The 21,508-nt window shown below is 36.8% G+C and overlaps 1 pseudogene; it reads left to right on the top strand.

Annotated features, from left to right (window-relative positions):
- The first annotated feature begins 5,379 nt into the window (after window positions 1-5,379).
- Window positions 5,380-16,124, top strand: LOC127544120 (protein NDRG4-B-like; annotated as a pseudogene).
- Window positions 16,125-21,508: the final 5,384 nt, after the last annotated feature.

Here is a 21,508-nt window from a genome sequence, read left to right as displayed (position 1 = left end):
CTTGCAAAACTTTATTTTTCAAAAATTTTTTCCTCTTTTACCTCCATCCCCTTCTTAGATGATAAGTAATCCAATATATGTTAAACATGTAATTCTTCTATACATATTTCCATAATTATCATGCTGCACAAGAACAACCAAATTAAAGAGAAAAAATGAGAAAGTATAGAGCAAGCAAACAAAAATACAAAAAGTAAAAATACTGTGTTGTGATCCACACTCAGTCCTATAGTCCTCTCTCTGGATGCAAGTCCATTGTGATAATTGTTTTACTGCCCCGAATCATCTGGCTGTTGAAAAGAGCCACGTCCAAGAGAATTGTTCATAGTATAATCTTGCTGTTGCCATGTACAATGATCTCCTGGTGATGCTTACTTCATTCAGTCTAAGTTCATGTAAGGCCTCTCTGAAATCATCCTGCTGATCATTACTAATAGAACAATAATATTCCATAACATTCATATACCATAACTTATTTAGCCATTCTCCAATGGATGGCGTCCAATCAGTTTCCAGTTCCTTGTCACTACAAAAAGGGTTGCCACAAACATTTTTGTACCTATGGGTCCTTTTCTCTTTTTTATGATTTCTTTGGGATACAGGCCCAGTAGAAGCACTGATAGATCAAAAGGTATGTAGAGTTTTATAGCCCTTTGGGTATAGTTCCAATTTGCTCTCCAGAATGGTTGGATCAATTCACAACTCCACCAACAATGCATCAGTGTCCCAGTTTTCCTATATCCCCTCCAGTATTCATCATTATCTTTTCCTGCCATCTTAGCCACTCTGACAGGTGTGTAGTAGTACCTCAGAATTGTCTTAATTTGCATTTCTCTGATCAATAATACTTTAGAGCATCTTTTCATATGACTATAAATGGGTTTAATTTCTTTACCTGAAATTTGGCCATTTGTCAATTGGAGAATACCTTGAATTCTTATAAGTTTAAGTTGATTCTCTATTCATTTTAGAAATGAGGTATTTACATTGACACATTTTAAAGACCCAAAGAATGCAAAGTAAGAACACTCAACCCAACAGAAAAGAAGAACACTGCAACAAACTTGCAAAACTCTTGTGTCTTGTGTCTTAGCTTACTTTCAAAGTCTGAGCCTCTCAGAACTGTGTTCTTTAAGGCAGACTAAAGAAGAAAAAAATTAGCTCAGATAGTAAACTTAGTGCATTTGTTTTCTCAAAATCAGCAATTTGGAGTTGAGGGACTTCTGGGGTCATCTGGCTCAACCCATATCTGAATAAGAATCCTCTTTACAATGTACTCAATTAATGGTTTTCTGCAAATGGTTTGTTTTTGAATACTAAATTCTTCATTCCTGGATCTAATAATACTGTGCTCAGGTCAGGTAAAGATCAAAGGTTTTTTACCCTTTTAGCTTTGATTGCCACCAATATGTGTGTGCAGATTTTTTTCATTTCTAGTATACCAGCGATTCTAGGTGATATCACCTTTTAGCATGTCTTACCAAGTCATAAATTCAATGATGATGATTATGGTGCTGATTTATTCAGTTATTATTCAGTTGTGTTTGAATCTTTGTGACCCCATTGGCAAAGATATTGGAACAGCCATTTTCTTGTCTGACTCATTAATTGAGACAAATATAGGATTACATGTCTTGCCCAAGGTGATATATCTATTATTTAAGACCAGAATTGAACTTATGAAGATAAGTCTTCCTGACTCCAGACTAGGCATTCTGTCTACTCTGGGACCTAGATGCCTATAGTGATGATAGCCAGGCACTGTGGTAAATGCTTTACAAATATTACCTTATTTATTCCTCATAACAGTCCTAGTATATATAGGATCTAAACTATGAAAACCAGTCTACCTTACTTTGAAGAGTCTTGTCACCGGGTTAGTTATAAGGTGGAGTGCTTTTCTGACATGTCTGACATGTCTGACTTTAAAAGCTGACTCAGACACTGTGTTATTGGAGGTAATAAAAATGTTCACCTTAAATTGTTATAAAGATCAAAATGTGTAAAGCATTTTTCACACCTTAAAAATTATATAAATCCTATAGGTGATTATTATTATATTAATTAATTCTATATATTTCAAAATAATAATATTCATTATCATTATTTCGAACTTAGGGGACTTGTGATTTGTGTTGGTAAAAGGAGAGTCCATAATTCTCAAAAATCTCTGAAGCATTGAAAAAGTAAGATTTTAAAAATGTTATGGGAATTTTGTGAAGGCTAAAGGAGGAAATAATTGATTCTTCATGGTGAAAGTTTAGCCAAAGTTGACGAAAACTATCACTGTGTACTATAAAAGTTTTGTGGTTATGGACTAAGAATGACTTCATTTCCTTAATATTGTTACTGCTAATAGAGAAATAATTTAATAGGAAGAATATAACATAATCCTGATAACTTCATAAAAGTGAATTTGGGGACTAAACTGTTCCCAGATCTTATAACCTGGCATAGTTACTTTGCTTGATGAGGGTAAGAACGGCCCTCTTTGTTTTCCCTTTATCATAATGTATCACCTAGACATGCTTTTCTACACCATAAGAATAGGAGAGATTATTCCAGAGGCCAAGGAAACCAAAAGTAGAGAAGAAAAATCATTTGAAAGCATTAATAGAATTAAGAAAAAATCTGAAAGAACAATACTTTTTCTTTTTTAATCATGTCTTAAAGAATACTTTGAACAGATCTGGCCTCTGCTCTTTTCCTGACTCCCTGGCTTTGAAATCAAATCTAGTTTTAATACACAGTAGGTGTCATCAGGGTGCTTGGATCAGTAGTTGAAGGAAAGCTGAGATAGGTGTTGGAGGGGATTTGTTTGATTACTTCATGGCCTAACACATCTGTGAATATTAGAGTATAGGAGGAAATGGATATTCTAGTTTAGAACAGGAGAATCTGAATGGAGGAAGCCTGTCTGGAGTTTGGGTTGAAGATGGCTATTTCTCTAGAATGTCAAATGGTCACATCCCAAAATTTACCAAAAGCCTTTGTCAGATCTCATGAGGGCAATCTGTTTTTACTTGTGAAAATTCTGGTTCTTCCTTCAGAAGTAATAATTTCAGAAGCATAAACTCTCATGTAATATCTCAACACTTCTTTTTCAAATACTGACACAAAATTAAAAGTGGCCTGAACTTCTCAGAGCATCAAAAATGAAAAGATTTGTTAGGTACTCAATTATTCTTTTTAATCGCAAGGATCCTGAAAATAAGAGTTGTTTCAATAAAGAGTAAAATTCATATAAATTTTCAGTTTTTTTGTAATATAATTGAAAATTTATACATACATATGTGTATGTATCTTTCTATTGTTGCTGCTTTTCTTTCAAGAAGACCACCGTGACAATTAGGGAGGTGACACATGCAAATGAATTGGATTTAAGTGAGGGAGGACTATGCAAGGTCACTTGTCTCACTTTCTCCTCCAGAGCTATCTGGGTACAGTGGCTAGATATAGACCAAGATTACTGGAGCTAAGTGCTTAGGGATACAAAGAAAGGAAAAAGCTGTCCCTAAAGCATATGTGTATATGTCTGTTTGTATATGTTGATATATAGACACATATATGAGATTCATCCATATATTTTATATATATTTATAATATATGAAATACATGTACTTCCTATGTATAATATTATCATATATAATTTACATTGTGGGTATGTATGTAAATATAGGTCTAATATAAATTATGTATATATCTCATGTAATTATATATGTATATAATACGACTATGTATGTGTATTGCTATATATATATATATGGGTATATATAGATCCATCTTTATCTATATTTCAATCTTTATGTCTAACTGACTCCACTATTTACAGGGCACTATGCTACTCTGCAGTGATACAAAGACAAAATGCAACAATTCTTACTCTTAAGAACTTACATTCTACTGTGAGGCTATAATAAATGCATAGTTAAATACAGAGTAGCATCGTGTGGATTGAAGAGGGAGAGAGTATTGATAACTGGAGAATGATTTTCTATAAGCAATTGACACTTAAATTATGCATGTAAAAGGAAGAGAGGGAGTATATTACAGAAACTGAAACCCATTTGGAAACATAGATGTTGAAGTGGTGATAGAATACCACAAATAGGAAACAGCCAGTGGGTCAGTTTGAATAGAACAAAAAGAATAGAAAGGGGAATTTTATGAAATGACTAGGAAGATAAGCCAGATTGTGGAAGATTTTAAATTCTAGTTTTAAGAATTTTTATTTTATTCTAGAGGCAATAGGGAGCCACTGTTCTTTTTTGTTGGAGGTAAGCATTGGGCAAGGTTTGGGAAAGAGGGTAGTGATATGAGTTTTTTTGGAATTTGATAATTGTGTGAAAGGCAGACTGAAGAGGAACGGGAGGGAATAGAGGTGAAGAGACCAAATACAGATGAAAACTTTGTCATGTACTCCTTCCCCCCCTTCTTTATTTGCAAGGAAATACTTTTTGAATTTAGGTTAGTTTGTTTCCTTTCATGCATAAGAGAGGAAAATGAAATTTCTTTATATTGATTTAATTTAAAAGGACCAGATGTAAATGTGGTCATGAAATCATGATGAGTTTGGCAGGTAGGTGGTATTGTGGATAGAGCACTGCACTGGCAATCAGGAAGACTCATCTTCCTGAATTCAAATCTCACTTCAGATACTTAGCTGTGTGACCCTGGCAAAATTCTTAAGCCAGTTTACTTTAGTTCCTCATCTGTAAAAATGAGTTAGAGAAGCAAATGGCAAGCTGGTCCTGTATCTTGGCCAAGGAAACTCCAAATGGGGTCATGAAAAATTGTTCATGACTAAAACGACTAAACAATAACAAAATAATGAGGACATTTCTGGACTTCTCTGCATGACTCTACTGTTGCTTCCCTCATATCCTGTGAGAAAAATCATTTCCCCTTCTTGGCCTAGGCAAAACAGAGACAAAATCACTTACCAGCTGCTTAAGGATAGTTTGAGTTTTAATGAGAAAATTTAAGAAATTCTTTGCCTATTCAAGTGATCAGTACAGAATAGTGTTATCAATAAGTCAGTGGATTGGTTCTTCTTCTTCTTCTTCTTTTTTTTTCTTCAGTGTCTATGTGTTAGCATAGTATAGTGTTGAGTAATGTATGTCTGTAGGCTGTCTGATCTAATCCCCTCACTGGATCACTTTAACTTTACACTCTCTCAGGGAACAATATATTAAATACAGTATTTTGAATTATCTGTTGAATCCTACTGTCTGGTTTTGGCAAGTCTGAAGGAAAATAAGAATATTCCTTAGATTTGTTTGGAACTTTCCCAGGGAAGCCTGCTTCATACTGTGGGAAACACTGGTTTAGAAGATAACACTCACAGGACTTCTTTTTCAGAAGACACTGAGAGAAAAAGACTTTACATTCTGAAAGTTTAGGAGACCTAAAAGTCAGACACAGATGATTTTGCCTATCACAGGGGCTAGAAAACTCCAATTTGTGGGCTGCCTTTTCTATATGTTGGTATGTCATTTCCTTTTAAACTACTCCCTATTTATCAGGCTCTCATCCTGTTATGTTAACACGCTGAACTTGGAAGAGCTGATGTATTCACTAAATGTGACAAGAGAGAAAATATGGATGGCAAATTGAGAGGGCTTTTTTAAAGAGAGTATGGAGTGACTACAATATCTACAATGCAGCTCAAACTGATCCTGCCATGGAGTACTAAGTTTCAAGACTGTGACAAAACATCAGGCTATTTAAAAAAATTAAGAATGACAGTAGCTAGCATTTATTTATTTTTAAGCTTTTTATTTTCAAAACATATGCATAGTTTTCAACATTCACCCTTGCAAAACTTTGCGTTTCAATTTTTTTCTCCCTCCCATCTGTCTGCCACTTCCCTTTGACAGCAAGTAATCTAATACATGTTAAACGTGTGCAATCTCTATACATAGTTCCACAGTTATCATGCTGTACAAGAAAAATCAGACCCAAAAAGTAAAAAATGAGAAAGAAAATAAAAAAGCAAGCAAACAACAAGAAAAAAGAGATGAAAATGCATGCTCAATCCCCACAGTCCTCTCTCTGAGTATAGATGGCTCTCTTCATCACAAGCTCATTGGAACTGACTTGAATCTTCTCATTGAAAAGAGCCACATCCATCAGAATTGCTGATCATCACATAATCTTGCTGTTGCTGGATACAATATTCTCTAGGTTCTACTCATTTCATTTAGCATCAATTCAGGTAAGTCTCTCCAGGCCTCTCTGAAATCATCCTGCTGGTCATTTCTTACAGAATAATAATATTCCATAACATTCATATACCATAATTTATTCAGCCATTCTCCAACTGACAGGCATTCACTCAGTTTCCAGTTTCTTGCCACCTTGGAATACAGACCTAGTAGAGATACTGCTGGATCAAAGGGTATGCACAGTTTGATAGCCCTTTGGTCACAGTTCTAGATTGCTCTCCAGAATGGATGGATATGTTCACAATTCCACTAACAATGTATCAGTGTCCCAGTTTCACACATCCCCTCCAGTATTCATCATTGTCTTTTCCTGTCATCTTAACCAATCTAAGAGGTATATAGTGGTAACTCAGAGTTGTCTTAATTTGCATTTCTCTGATCAATAGTTATTTAGAGCATTTTTTTCATGTGATTAAAATGGTTTTAATTTCTTCATCTGAAAATTGTCTTTTTATATCCTTTAACCATTTATCAACTGGAAAATGGCTTTTATCCTTATAAATTTGAGTCATTCTCTATGCATTTTAGAAATGATGTCTTTATCAGAATCCTTGGAAGTAAAAAATCCCCCTCCCCCATTTTTATGCTTTCCTCCTAATCTTGACTGCACTAGTTTTGTTGGAACAAAAACTTTTAAACTTAATATAATCAAAACTATGCATTTTGTATTTCATAATGTACTCTAAATCTTCTTTGGCCACAATTCCTTCTCCACAGATCTGAGAGGTGGACTATATCTTTTGTTCTTCTGATTTGTTCGTAGTATCACTCTTTATATTTAAATCATGGAACCATTTCAATCTTATCTTGGTATAGGGTGTTAGGTATTGATCAATGCCTAGTTTCTGCCATACTATTTTTCAATTTTCCCGGCAGTTTTTGTCAAATAGTGAGTTCTTATTGCTGAAGCTGTGGTCTTTGGGTTTATCAAACATTAGATTACTATAGTCATTGACTATTGTGTCTTGTGGACCCAACCCATTCCACTGATTGATTATTGTCAGTACCAAATGGTTTGATGACCACTGCCTTAGAATAGTTTTAGATCTTGTAAGTAGCTAGCATTTATAAGGTACAAAGAATTTCTTGTGTTATCTCATTTATAACTCTCTGCAGATTGTAGTTATTATTAAAACCACTTCACAGAGGGGTGGAGCCAAGATGGTAGAGAAGGCACACTTGACTTTCTAAGCTCCTCTCATTCCCCTCATAGCCAACTATTTAATTTAGCCTCAAAAATAGTTCTTCACTGCTTAAATTCATGAAGATTAGAAGCACTACAACTTACCAGCCAAAGTCAGTCTGGAAGATTGCCAGGAAAGGTTTGTCCTGAGGGGCCAGGAACAGACCAACACAGGCAGCGAGAGACTAGGGTCCTGAGCAGACCAGGGGTGGGGGTGATCTCTGTGGCTAGAGAAATTATAGAGATGACTCTACTATAGGCTAACTGCTCTGCCTTGACTACAAACAGTAAACTGGCAGAGAAATTAAAGCCTAAAATACAAGGTACTCTAAAAAACGCCAGAATCTAATCGAGATCTGGCTGTAACCCCTCAAACCCGAAAGTGACTCAGGCAGACTATAACGCAGCCCTGCAGCCACATCCTGCAGTTTGGGGTTTTTGCCGGGGCAGTTACAGATCTGTATGGTAGGGGGGCACAGCCTGGGCAGCCTCTAATAGGCAGAGTGGGAGGCTTGGCCTGGGGCAATAGAACTTCCCCAGCAGACTGTGCTTCTCGGGGCAGAGACACCTCCAATCCCTGCAAATCCATTCACTGCTCAACTGTTAATACCCACAATCCCAGGGCAGCTTTTTGTAGCTAGCTGGCAGGACTGCTACCCGTCCATACACCTTTCACTGCTCTGCAGAGGAAGCTGGTAACCTCCTGGCTCTGAAGGCAGACCCTACAGGCTTTAACAAAATATGTAAAAAAATCAAAAGGACGATTGATAGTTTCTATACAGAAAGAGGACAACTTTTCAACCCTGAAGAGACTAATAACAGACAGTCTCCAGACAATTTTTGGTCTCCAATACAAAAGGCTCTCCTCAAAGAGACTATTAAAAACCTTAAAAGAGAACTAGAAGAAAAATGGGGAAAGGAAAGAGAAGCTATGCAATAGAGTACAGAAAAGGCATATAACTCACTAAAAGAAAAATTTGATAAGGTAAAAAAAGAAAATAACTTCCTGAAATGTGATGGAAAAGGTAAAAACTCCCAAGAAGTGCAGGGAAACAGAATTTGTGAATTGGAAAAAGAAAATAACTCACTAAAAAAAAAATAATGAAATGGAAAAAATTCCATAGAGCAAAACAACTCTTTTAAAAACTCAATTGGACATATACAAAAAGAAGTAAAAAAAAAAAAAAGCTAATAAAGAAAATAACTCACTAAAAATCAGAACCAAACAAATAGAAATGACTGATTCATTGAGACATCAAGAATCAGTCAAGCAAAACCAAAAAGAATGAAAGATTGGAAAAAAAATCAAATATTTACTTGGAAAAACAACAGACCTGGAAAATAGATCTAGGAGAGATAACCTGAGGATCATTGGACTACCCAAAAATTATGATGAAAAAAAGAGCCTAGATACTATTTTACAGGAAATCATCAAAGAGAACTGCCCAGAAGTAATAGAACCGGAATGTAAAATAGGCGTTGAAAGAATTCATCGAACACCTTCTGAAAAAGACCCTAAATAAAGACCCCGAGGAATATTGTGGCCAAACTTCAGAATTTCCAGACTAAAGAAAAAATTTTACAAACAGCCAGGAAAAAACAGTTCAAATATCAAGGTGCCACAATAAGGGTCACGCAAGATCTAGCTGCCTCAATATTAAAGGACTGAAGGGCCTGGAATCAGATATTACAAAAGGCAAAAGAACTTGGAATGCAGCCAAGAATAAAGTACCCAACTAAGCTGAGTATTTTTTTCCATGGAAGAAGATGGACATTTAATGAAAAAGAGGAATTCCATTTGTTTCTAAGGAAAAAACAAGACATAAACAAAAAATTTGATCTCCAACAACAGGACTCAAGAGAAATAGAAAAAGGTAAAAGGAACTCTTGAGAACTGTATTTCTGTTGTGGATATACATAAAAACCATATGTGTAATTTGATTTTACTGATATAACATAAAAAAGGGAAGTAGAAATGGAAAGAGGATAGTACCAGAAAAAGGGAAAAGGGGAGATAAAAAAACGGAAACTACATGCGATGATGAGGCAAAGGAAATCTATCATATCTGAGGGAACTTAGAGAGGGAGAGGAACATTGTGTGAATCCTACTCTCATCAGAGTTGGCTGAAAGAGGAAATAATTGATATATTTGTTTTACAGAGAATCTTCTCTCACTTCATTAAAAAGTGGGAGAGGAAAAGAGAAAAGGAAAAAGAGTAATAAGGGAAGGGTACAAGAAAGGGGAAGGATTCAAAGAGAGGAGGGAGAGAGACTCAAGAGGGAGAGCTGCATGACGTAAGTGGGACCAATAAGTTTAATACTAGGGAAGGAGGGAAGGAGGGCAAGAAAAAGAAAAGCATAATCTGGGGGTATTAGGATGGCAGGAAACACAGAATTAGTCATTTTAACTGTAAATGTGAATGGGATGAATTCTCTCATAAAGCGGAGGTGGATAGCAGACTGGATCAAAAGTCAGAACCCTAAAATATGTTGTTTACAGGAAACACATTTAAAACAGGGAGGAACATACAGAGTAAAGATAAAAGGCTGGAGCAGAATCTGTTATGCTTCAGGTGAAGTCAAAAAAGCAGGGGTAGCCATCCTTGTCTCAGGTCAAGCAAAAGCAACAATTGATCTAATTAAAAGAGATAAGGAAGGAAAGTATATCTTGCTAAAGGGTACTATAGACAATGAAGCAATATCAATATTAAACATATATGCACCAAGTGGTATAGCCTCTAACTTCCTAAAGGAGAAGTTAAGAGAGTTGTGAGAAGAAATAGACAGCAAAACTATAATAGTGGGAGATCTCAGTCTTGCACTTTCAGATTTAGATAAATCAAATCACAGAACAAATAAGAAAGAAATTAAAGAGGTAAATAGAATATTAGAAAAATTAGGTATGATAGATCTCTGGAGAAAACTGAATGGTGACAGAAAGGAGTATACTTTCTTCTCAGCAGTTCATGGAAGCTATACAAAAATTGACCATATATTATGACATAAGGACCTCAAAATTAAATGCAGGAAGACAGAAATAGTAAATGCTTTCTTTTCAGATCACAATGCAATAAAAACTACATTCAACAAAAAGTTAGGTGTAAATAGACTAAAAAGTAATTGGAAACTAAATAATCTCATCTTAAAGAATGATTGGGTGAAACAGCAAATTAAAGACACAATTAATAATTTCACTCAAGATAATGACAATGGTGAGACTTCATACCAAAATTTATGGGATGCAGCCAAAGCGGTAATAAGGGGAAATTTTATACTCTTAGAGGCTTACTTGAATAAAATAGAGAAAGAGAAGATCAATGAATTGGGCCTGCAACCAAAAAAGCTAGAAAAAGACCAAATTAAAAACCCCCAATCAATTACTAAACTTGAAATTCTAAAATTAAAAGGAGAGATTAATAATATAGAAAGTAAAAATAAAACTATTGAACTAGTAAATAAAACTAAGAGTTGGTTTTATGAAAAAAAATTCAAATTGATAAACCTTTGGTAAATCCAATTAGAAAATGGAGAAAGGAAAATCAAATTAGTAGTCTTAAAAATGAAAAGGGAGAACTTTCCACCAATGAAGAGGAAATTAAAGAAATAATAAGGGGTTACTTTGCCCATCTTTATGCCAATAAATTTGATAACTAAGTGAAATGGATGACTACCTCCAAAAATATAAGCTTCCCAGATTATCAGAGGAGGAAGTAAATTGATTAAATAGTCCCGTTTCAGAAAAAGAAATAGAACAAGCTATTAATCAACTCCCTAAAAAAAAAATCCCCAGGACCAGATGGATTTACATGTGAATTCTACCAAACATTCAAAGAACAATTAGCCCCAATGCTTTATAAACTATTTGAAAAAAATAGGGAATGAAGGAGTCCTACCAAATTCGTTTTATGACACAGACATGGTACTGATACCTAAACCAGGTAGGTTGAAAACAGAGAAAGAAAATTATAGACCAATCTCCCTAATGAATATTGATGCTAAAATCTTAAATAAGATATTAGCAAAACTACTACAGAAAATCAGCCCCAGGATAATACACCACAATCAAGTAGGATTTATACCAGGAATGCAGGGCTGGTTCAATATTAGGAAAACTATCAGTGTAATTGGCCATATTAATAGCCAAATTAACAAAAACCATATGATCGTCTCAATAGATGCAGAAAAAGCATTTGATAAAATCCAACATCCATTCCTATTAAAAACTCTTGAGAGTATAGGAATAAATGGACTTTTCCTTAAAATAATCAATAGCATCTATTTAAAACCAGCAGTAAGCATCATATGTAATGGGGACAAACTTCAACCATTCCCGATAAGATCAGGAGTGAAACAAGGTTGCCCACTATCATCGTTACTATTTAATATTGTATTAGAAATGCTAGCTTTGGCAATAAGAGTTGAGAAAGAGATTAAAGGAATAAGAATAGGCAATGAGGAAACCAAATTATCACTCTTTGCTGATGATATGATGGTATACTTAGAGAACCTCAGAGACTCTACTAAAAAGTTATTAGAAACAATCCACACCTTCAGCAAAGTTGCAGGATACAAAATAAACCCACATAAGTCATCAGCATTCTTATACATCACTAACAAAACCCAACAGAGTTACAAAGAGAAATTCCATTTAAAGTAACTACTGATTGTATAAAATATTTAGGAATCAATCTGCCAAGGGAAAATCAGAAACTTTATGAGCAAAACTACAAAACACTTTCCACACAAATTAAATCTGATCTAAGAAACTGGAAAAATATTAAATGCTCTTGGATAGGGTGAGCAAATATAATAAAGATGGCAATACTACCTAAACTAATCTATTTATTTAGTGCTATACCAATCAGACTCCCAAAAAACTATCTTGATGACTAGAAAAAATAACAACAAAGTTCATATGGAAAAACAAAAAGTCAAGAATTTCAAGGGAATTAGTGAAAAAAAAATCAAATGAAGGTGGCCTAGCTGTACCAGATCTAAAATTATATTATAAAGCAGTTGTCACTAAAATCATCTGGTATTGGCTAAGAAATAGACTAGTTGATCAATGGAATAGGTTAGGTTCAAAGGATAAAACAGTCAATAACTTTAATAATCTAGTGTTTTACAAACCCAACGACCCCAGTTTTTGGGATAAGAACGCATTATTTGACAAAAATTGCTGGGAAAATTGGAAATTAGCATGGCAGAAACTAGGCATTGACCCACACTTAACACTGTACACCAAGATAAGGTCAAAATGGATTCATGACCTAGGCATAAAGAATGAGATTATAAATAAATTGGAAGGGCATAGGATGGTTTACCTCTCAGACCTGTGGAAGAGGAAAAAAATTATGACTAAAGAAGAACTAGAGATCACTATTGACCACAAAATAGAAAATTTTGATTATATTAAATTGAAAAGTTTTTGTACAAACAAAACTAATGCAGACAAGATTAGAAGGAAAACAATAAACTGGGAAAACATTTTTACAGTCTGATAAAGGCCTCATTTCCAAAATATGTAGAGAATTGACTCTAATTTATAAAAAAATCAAGCCATTTTCCAATTGATAAATGGTCAAATGATATGAACAGACAATTCTCAGATGAAGAAATTAAAACTATTTATAGCAATATGAAAATATGCTCCAAATCATTATTAATCAGAGAAATGCAAATTAAGACAACTCTGAGATACCACTACACACCTGTCAGATTGGCTGGAATGACAGGGAAAGATAATGCAGAATGTTGGAGGGGATGTGGGAAAACTGGGACACTGGTACATTGTTGGTGGAATTGTGATCATATCCAGCCATTCTGGAGAGCAATTTGGAACTATACTCAAAAAAGTTATCAAACTGTGCATACCCTTTGATCCAGCAGTGTTTCTACTGGGCTTATACCCCAAAGAGATACTAAAGAAGGGAAAGGGACCTGTATGTGCCAAAATGTTTGTTGCAGCCCTGTTTGTAGTGGCTAGAAGCTGGAAAATGAATGGATGCCATCATTTGGAGAATGGTTGAGTAAATTGTGGTATATGAATGTCATGGAATATTATTGTTCTGTAAGAAACGACCAGCATAATGAATACAGAGAGGACTGGCGAGACTTATATGAATTGATGCTAAGTGAAATGAGTAGAACCAGGAGATCATTATATACCTCAACAACGATACTGTATGAGGATATATTCTGATGGAAGTGGATTTCTTCGACAAAGAGAAGATCAAACTCAGTTTCAATTGATTAATGATGGACAGAAGCAGCTACACTCAAAGAAAGAACACTGGGAAATGAATGTACTGTTTGCATTTCTGTTTTTCTTCCCAGGTTATTTATACCTTCTGAATCCAATTCTCCCTGTGCAACAAGAAAACTGTTCAGTTCTGCATACATATATTGTATCTAGGATATACTGTGATGTATTTAACATGTATAGGACTACTTGCTATCTGGGGGAGGGAGTGGAGGGAGGGAAAAAATCGGAACAGAGGTGAGTGCAAGGGATAATGTTGTAAAAAATTACCCTGGTATGAGTTCTGTCAATAAAAAGTTATTTAAAAAAAAGGGGGGGTTGCTTAGGAAAAAGAAAAAAAAAACACTTCACAGTTGAGATTAAGAACCTAGTATATGCCAGGCACTGTGCTAAGTGTGCTAGATATAAAGAAAAACAAAAGACAGTTTAAATGATTTGTTCAGTCACATAGCTAAGCGAGCATCTAAGGCAGTATTTGATCTTAGATTTTTCTTTCTCCAGAACTATTCAGTATATCACATAACTGCCTATCAAAACATTGATGGCTTTAGATAAATTTAATTTTGAAATATAAGAGAGAACCAAATGTAGAATTTAGGGGTGAGGAGCGACACAAATTAAAAAATAAGATCTGGGAAAAATTTTGAAAATCCATGTATTGTAATTAAAAAAAAAAAAACTAGTACAGTTTAACAAAGACTACTTACTCTCAAGGCTTAGATTGTTAGAAATTATTTAGCTAACATCTTTTGTCTTAAGAATGTCACAGGGGTTTCCCTAGTGGGCTGGCACAGGTGACAGGAGATGGAGGCAGTTAAAGGGCAGTGAGTGAACTGCTGTTCCAGGACATGACCAAGGCAGGACTCCATAAGCTACGACTCACTGAAAAGAGGATACTACTTTAAAAGGGCAAGAAGCTGAGCTGGAGAATTCTGATGCCTTCCTCTCTACTGTAGACATGGACTGGAAGGAATGTGACAGAGACCCCATATGACCCTCTTTATGTAGTGATTCAGGGCTCTACCATTCTGCCATCCTTATCTTCCATGAAGTAGACCTCACCTACAACCTCTACTTCAACTCTTTCTTTCACCTTGAAGACATGCAGGAGATCACCAAGCACTTTATGGTATGTCACATGGATGCCCATGGTCAGTAAATGGGTGCATCTTATGGAAGTGGATTTCTTTGACAAACAGATCTAACTCAGTTTCAATTGATCAAGGATGGACAGAAGCAGCTACACCCAAAGAAAGAACACTGGGAAATGAATATAAACTGCTTGCATTTTTGTTTTTCTTCCTGGGTAATTTATACCTTCTGAATCCAATTCTCCCTGTGCAACAAGAGAACTGTTCGGTTCTGCACACATACATTGTATCTAGGATATAGTGTAACCTATTCAACATGTAAAGGACTGCTTGCCATCTGGGGGAGGGGGTGGAGGGAGGGAGGGAGAAAATCAGAATAGAAGAGAGTGCAAGGGATAATGTTGTAAAAAATTACCATGGCATGGGTTGTGTCAATAAAAAGTTATTTTTAAAAAAAAGAAGGTAAAGAGAATAAGTATTGATAGGTCTTTCTACACAAACTAACTAAAAAAGCAAGATTACATGACTTGACCAACATTATATTAATAAAGTAATGTCAAGACAAAACTAAAAAAAAATGGGTGCATCCTAGTTCATTCAGGGATAACAAGTTCCCCCAGTGGAGCAGCTCATTACTATGATTCCCAGCATGATCTAACACTTTGAATTAAGTATTTGATTGGCATTGGAGTTGTAGCTGGTCAAGCTTGCTCTGATTTTCCCTGACCGTGTAGAAGGCTAGACCTCATGAACATCGACCCTATTGACAAAGGATGGATAGGATGGGCAGCCACCACATTCTCAGACTGGACTGGCACTTTACCTCACATAGTTCTTTCTCAGTTGTTTAGCCAGGAGGAGCTGGTAAACAACACAGAGTTGGTGCAAAGCTCCCAGTAACAGATCAGTACCATGGTGAATCGGTCTAACCTTCAACTCTTCTGGAACATGTACAGCAGCTAAAGAGACCTGGACATAAACTGGCCCAGGAAAGTCCCCAACTCCAGTACCCTTCCCTGCCAAGTAATGCTCATGGTGGGGAACAATGCAACTGCAGAGGATGAAGTGGTCAAGTATAATTGCAAACTGTACCCAAACAATACTGCCTTCTTGAAAATGACCTACTCTGGAGGATTTTCCCAAATCTAGTGCAGAAAACTGACTGAAGCCTTTAAGTACTTCATTCCAGGCATGGGCTACATTTCTTCAGCCATTATGACTCAGTTGATAACCAGTACTGCCTCTCTCTCCAGTACCAGCTCTGTATAGGACTCTTACCTCTGGGCCTGCACCTACTCAGAGAGCAAGGAGACCCTGGGATACCTCAATCATACCGTGGAGGTATCCTACTGAGGCCCCTGTTGCCTCCCTGGAGATGTCGCCCACTTTTCACATCATTAGTGAGTCACCTACTAACTGCCATCTTTGTGAGCCAGACAACACTTTCTTGGTTTTATTATTTTTTTGAGGGGGAGGGTTGCTTCCTCCTTGCCTCCTGGATCCCACAGATTTCTTTATTTCTTTTTTTTGGATGTTTTTTAAAGGGAAAAAAGAAAATATAAATATTCTAGAAAAGTAGAGAAACATCTTAAAAACAAACATACAAACAAAACCCAGTTCAGTAGAGTTTCTAAAGCATTTGGGGAGTTCAATGATTCTATTTGCCATCATCAGGGACCTTACCTTCCCACTATATTTCAGCTACAGAGATTTGGTCCATTCTTTGATGAAGACCTGTCCAACTCCAGGACTTAGCCTCTTCACTCAATTCATAGTTGTTTCCCCCAAGTTTAGGAAGCTATACATAATATTGGGGACCTTTAATAATCTAAGGTTCTTAATGGTTTCATCTCATATCTGTTTGGGTCATTGGATCCAAGATCTAAAGAAAACATTGCATTGCATAGCATAGGTTTCCTGAGTCTTTAAGATCCATTTCCTTGGCCTGGTTCTGGTCATACATTAGTAAAACTTTTTACAAAGGGTTTGTAGATGTAGGAGAAAAATTAGCAAAGTCACTTCTTTTGTTTCTTTATTCCCTTCACACCCCCTTCCCCCCATCCCAGGATTTCTCAAACACAAAGTGAGATTGTTGAATTATTAGCCCACCCCAGGGCAGTGTTAGGATCTTCAAGGTGCTAAGCCTAAAAGGGAAATCTCACCTATGTTGGGAAAGGCACTGGTCCAAAGAACCTGAAATGAATCAGCTGCAGAGGAGATAGATCTCCTCCCAAAACACTTATACATATCTTTAGATATATAGAAAGTAGATTTTTAAGTCTTATTGCATATGACAATCAGTAATAATAACCAAAAGTTTAAAATGCACTTTACTAGCCTTTGTCTATTTTAGGCTGTAGGAAGAGATAAAGGGCACCACTGGAGGGACCTAGGATTCTCACTTGAGAGACTGCCCACCTTTGTTGATGGGCCCTACTGCCGACTTGGTGCATGTACTGGCTTGGATAGTTGAGTCTTATTCGTTGGACAGATTGGTCTCAAGGATAGGACAGGGAAGTTTCAATGAATCAGCTGCAGAGGAGATAGATCTCCTCCCAAAACACTTATACATATCTTTAGATATATAGAAAGTAGATTTTTAAGTCTTATTGCATATGACAATCAGTAATAATAACCAGAAGTTTAAAATGCACTTTACTAGCCTTTGTCTATTTTAGGCTGTAGGAAGAGATAAAGGGCACCACTGGAGGGACCTAGGATTCTCACTTGAGAGACTGCCCACCTTTGTTGATGGGCCCTACTGCCGACTTGGTGCATGTACTGGCTTGGATAGTTGAGTCTTATTCGTTGGACAGATTGGTCTCAAGGATAGGACAGGGAAGTTTCATTTCGGACCCAAAGGGGGATTGAGAGCAATAGAACTGAGGCCCCTAATCAGATAAGAAAGTCTTCAGAGGCTTGGATTTTCTGTGGGAAGGGTGCCAAGAGCTTCAGGCCTTGTGGGAGTGTTTCCAATGATTGCTTTGAGAAGGAGGAGGAAGTGAGTTGGAGCCAACCTTACCTGCAGAAACCAGACACATCCTCCCACTAAGGGGCTAGCTCTCACTTGAGCCTTTTCTATCTCCTCCTTTTCCTTTCCTGTAGTTTTCTTTTGGGCTAGGTGGGTGATGCCATATTAATTAGTCAGATTCCTCTCAATTTTGGTAGGAGGATATAGCTTATTCCCATATGAACACCTGTATTAAAATGGGCATAAGGTAGAGAGGTTGTAATGTCAGAACATCAAACACTGATAAGATTATTCTTTTGCCTAGGGCATAACAAGGTTAAGTAGAAAGGATTTAAAAAATATTTTCCTCAGCTGCATGTTAAAAACTATTTTTTGGTTTTATATATATACAATCATTTAAAAAAAAAACATTTCCATAAGGATCATGTTGGGAGAAAAAAAGAGGGAAAAGCCACAAGAAATAAAAACAGAAGGAAAAAAAGATGAAAATGTATATGTTGATTTACATTCAGTCTTCATAGTGTTCACTCTCTGGGTGTGGATGATATTTTCCCTCCAAAGTTTATTGGGATTGCTTTGGATCACTGAACTGCCAAACCCCCCCCCAAAATCTATCATATTTGATCATTGCACAATCCTGCTTTTGCTCTATACAATGTTTTCCTAGTTCTGCTTGCTTCACTCAGCATCAATTCTTATAAATTTTTCTAGGACTTAAGGAGAGAGAGTCTTAAAAGAAGGATTCCTTATGAGACTGTTCATAAGGAATCCTTCTTTTAAGACTCTCTCTAGTGGTTAACTTTGGGACATTCAATCTTTGCTGAAAAGCATACCAGTTTTTTTATGCTCTAGAAGGCTGTTCTTTCCTATGCTAAACAGACATTGAAAAGACATTAAACGATCGACTTCCGGCCAAGATGGCGGAGAGGAAATACACTTCTGTGTAATCTCCGTGTTTTTCTCTCACTATTCATTTCATTTCATGCCTCTGAATTAATGCTCGACTGAAAAAAAACCATACAATTACTTACCAAGAGAAACCATCCTTGAGACTCGTCAAGAAAGGTCTGTTTTTGCGCGAGGGCGGGGACGGTATTTGGAAGCAGTCTGCGGGCAGCAGCGGCAACCAAAGCACAGATAGCAGCTCAGAACCGGGTGGAGCGGAGTGGGGGTAGGACGCGATCGCAGCCGTGAGCTCTGCGGTGAGAGCTTTGCTATAGGAGCAAGTCAGCAGCCCAGCAGAGAAGCTAAAAACACCGGGGGTGAAGAATACAATCCCAAGCAGCTGGAGTTTCTCGGGACCTGGCCACCCCTCCCCCACAGTGTCTTAGCCCGCTCGGATCTCAGAGCGCTCGGATCTCAGTGCGCAGGCGCCATAGCACAGTAGGACCCGTGCCTCACGAATACCCTGCCCCTCCCCCAAAGAAAGCAGCCTCCATTCAAGGGGTTTTTTTTTTTCCTTCTGTTTCTTTGATAGTTTGTCTTTGATAAATAGACAGAATGAGCAAGAAACTGAAAAAGAATTTAACCCTGGACAGCTTTTATACAGATAAAGAGCAGACTCCAAACCCTGAGGAGACTAAAAACAAACAGTCCCCAGGTGAATCCCCGAAGGAAGAGACCTTATGTCCCTCAGCACAGATAAATCTCATGGAGGAAATTAAAAAGGCTCTCACAAGGGAGCTAGAAGAAAAATGGGAAAAGGAGAGGGAGGCTCTGAAAAAGGAGAGGGAGGCTTGGCAAAAGAGCCTGGAGAAGTCAGTTAAAGAGAGAGTGGATAAAGAAACCAAATCCTTGAAAAATAGGATTAGTGAACTGGAAACAGAAAACAGCTCTCTAAAAAACAAAATTGGCGAAATGGAAAAAAATTCCACAGAACAAAAGAACTCAATTGGACAATTAGAAAAAGATCTTAAAAAAGTGAGTGAAGAAAATACCTCACTGAAAATCAGGGTCGAACAATTGGAATTGAATGACTCGAGGAGACAAGAAGATTCAGTCAAGCAAATCCAAAAAAATCAAACAATGGAAAAGGATGTGAAATACCTTCTGGGGAAGACAACAGACCTGGAAAACAGATCCAGGAGAGACAACCTGAGAATCATCGGACTTCCAGAAAAGTATGATGAAAAAAAAAGCCTGAACACTATCTTCCAGGAAATTATCAAAGAGAACTGCCCAGAAGTCATAGAAACAGAAGGTAAAATAGACATTGAAAGAATTCATCGATCCCCTACTGAAAGGGATCCTAAAATCAAAACACCAAGGAATATAGTGGCCAAATGCCAGAACCCTCAGGCAAAGGAAAAAATACTGCAAGCGGCTAGAAAAACCCAATTCAAGTATCAAGGAGCCACAATAAGGATCACCCAGGATCTGGCAGCATCCACATTAAAGGATCGAAGGGCCTGGAATATGATATTCCGAAAGGCTAAGGAACTTGGTATGCAACCAAAAATAACTTACCCAGCGAGATTGAGCATCTTTTTCCAGGGAAGAAGATGGACATTCAACAAAATAAGCGAATTTCATCTATTTCTGATGAAAAAGCCAGAACTTAACAAAAAATTTGATCTACAAGCACAGAACTCAAGAGAAATCTAAAAAGGTAAAGATTAATCTTGGGAACTATATTTCGGCTGTAAAGATGTATAAAGAATACATGTATACCTTGTTCTAGAAACTAGTTGTGGAAAGGACATTGTACTAGAAAAAAGGGAAAGTGGGGGTACTACATTTCATGAAGAGGCAAAGAAAACCTAGTAAATCTGAGAGAAAGAATGGAGAGGAATGAAAATAGTGAGTATTTTACTGCTTTCAGAATTGGCAGTAAGAGAAGAATCTTAGACATATTCATTCTATGGTGAAACTTCTCCCACCTCATTGAAAAGTGAGAAGGGAAAAGTGAAAAAGGAAGGAATAAGCTAAGTGGAAGGGAATACGGTAACTGGGAGGGAAAGGGGTAAGTTGGGGGGGGGAACTCTAAGAGGGGGGAGGGATACTGAAAAAGGGAGGGCTGTGAGAAGCAAGGGGAGCTCACAAGCTTAATACTGGGAAGGGGGGTAAGGGAGGGGGTAAGGGAGTAAGAAGGGAGAAAAGCATAAACCGGGGTTAACAAGATGGCAAGTAATACAGAATTGGTCATTTTAACCATAAATGTGAACGGGGTAAACTCCTCTATAAAGAGGAAGCGGTTAGCAGAATGGATTAAAAGCCAGAATCCTACAATATGTTGTATACAGGAAACACACCTGAAGCGGGGTGATACATGCAGGTTAAAGGTAAAAGGTTGGAGCAAAATCTACTATGCTTCAGGTGAAGCCAAAAAAGCAGGGGTAGCCATCCTGATCTCAGATCAAGCTAAAGCAAAAATTGATCTAATCAAAAGAGATAAGGAAGGGCACTATATCTTGCTAAAGGGTAGAATGAATAATGAAGAACTATCTATATTAAATATATATGCACCAAGTAGTGTAGCATCTAAATTCCTAAAAGAGAAATTAAGAGAGCTGCAAGAAGAAATAGACAGTAAAACTTTAATAGTGGGAGATCTCAACCTTGCACTCTCAGAATTAGATAAATCAAACCACAAAATAAATAAGAAAGAAGTCAAAGAGATAAATAGAATACTAGAAAAATTAGATATGATAGATCTCTGGAGAAAATGTAATGGGGACAGAAAGGAGTACACCTTCTTTTCAGCAGTTCATGGAACTTATACAAAAATTGATCATATATTAGGACATAAAAACCTCAAACTCAAATGCAGTAAG

The sequence above is a fragment of the Antechinus flavipes genome, chromosome 1 (genome assembly GCF_016432865.1).
Source record: "Antechinus flavipes isolate AdamAnt ecotype Samford, QLD, Australia chromosome 1, AdamAnt_v2, whole genome shotgun sequence".
Lineage (NCBI taxonomy): Eukaryota > Metazoa > Chordata > Mammalia > Dasyuromorphia > Dasyuridae > Antechinus > Antechinus flavipes.
Note: the sequence above shows the minus strand (reverse complement) of the source record. Positions and strands in the feature narration are given on the sequence as shown.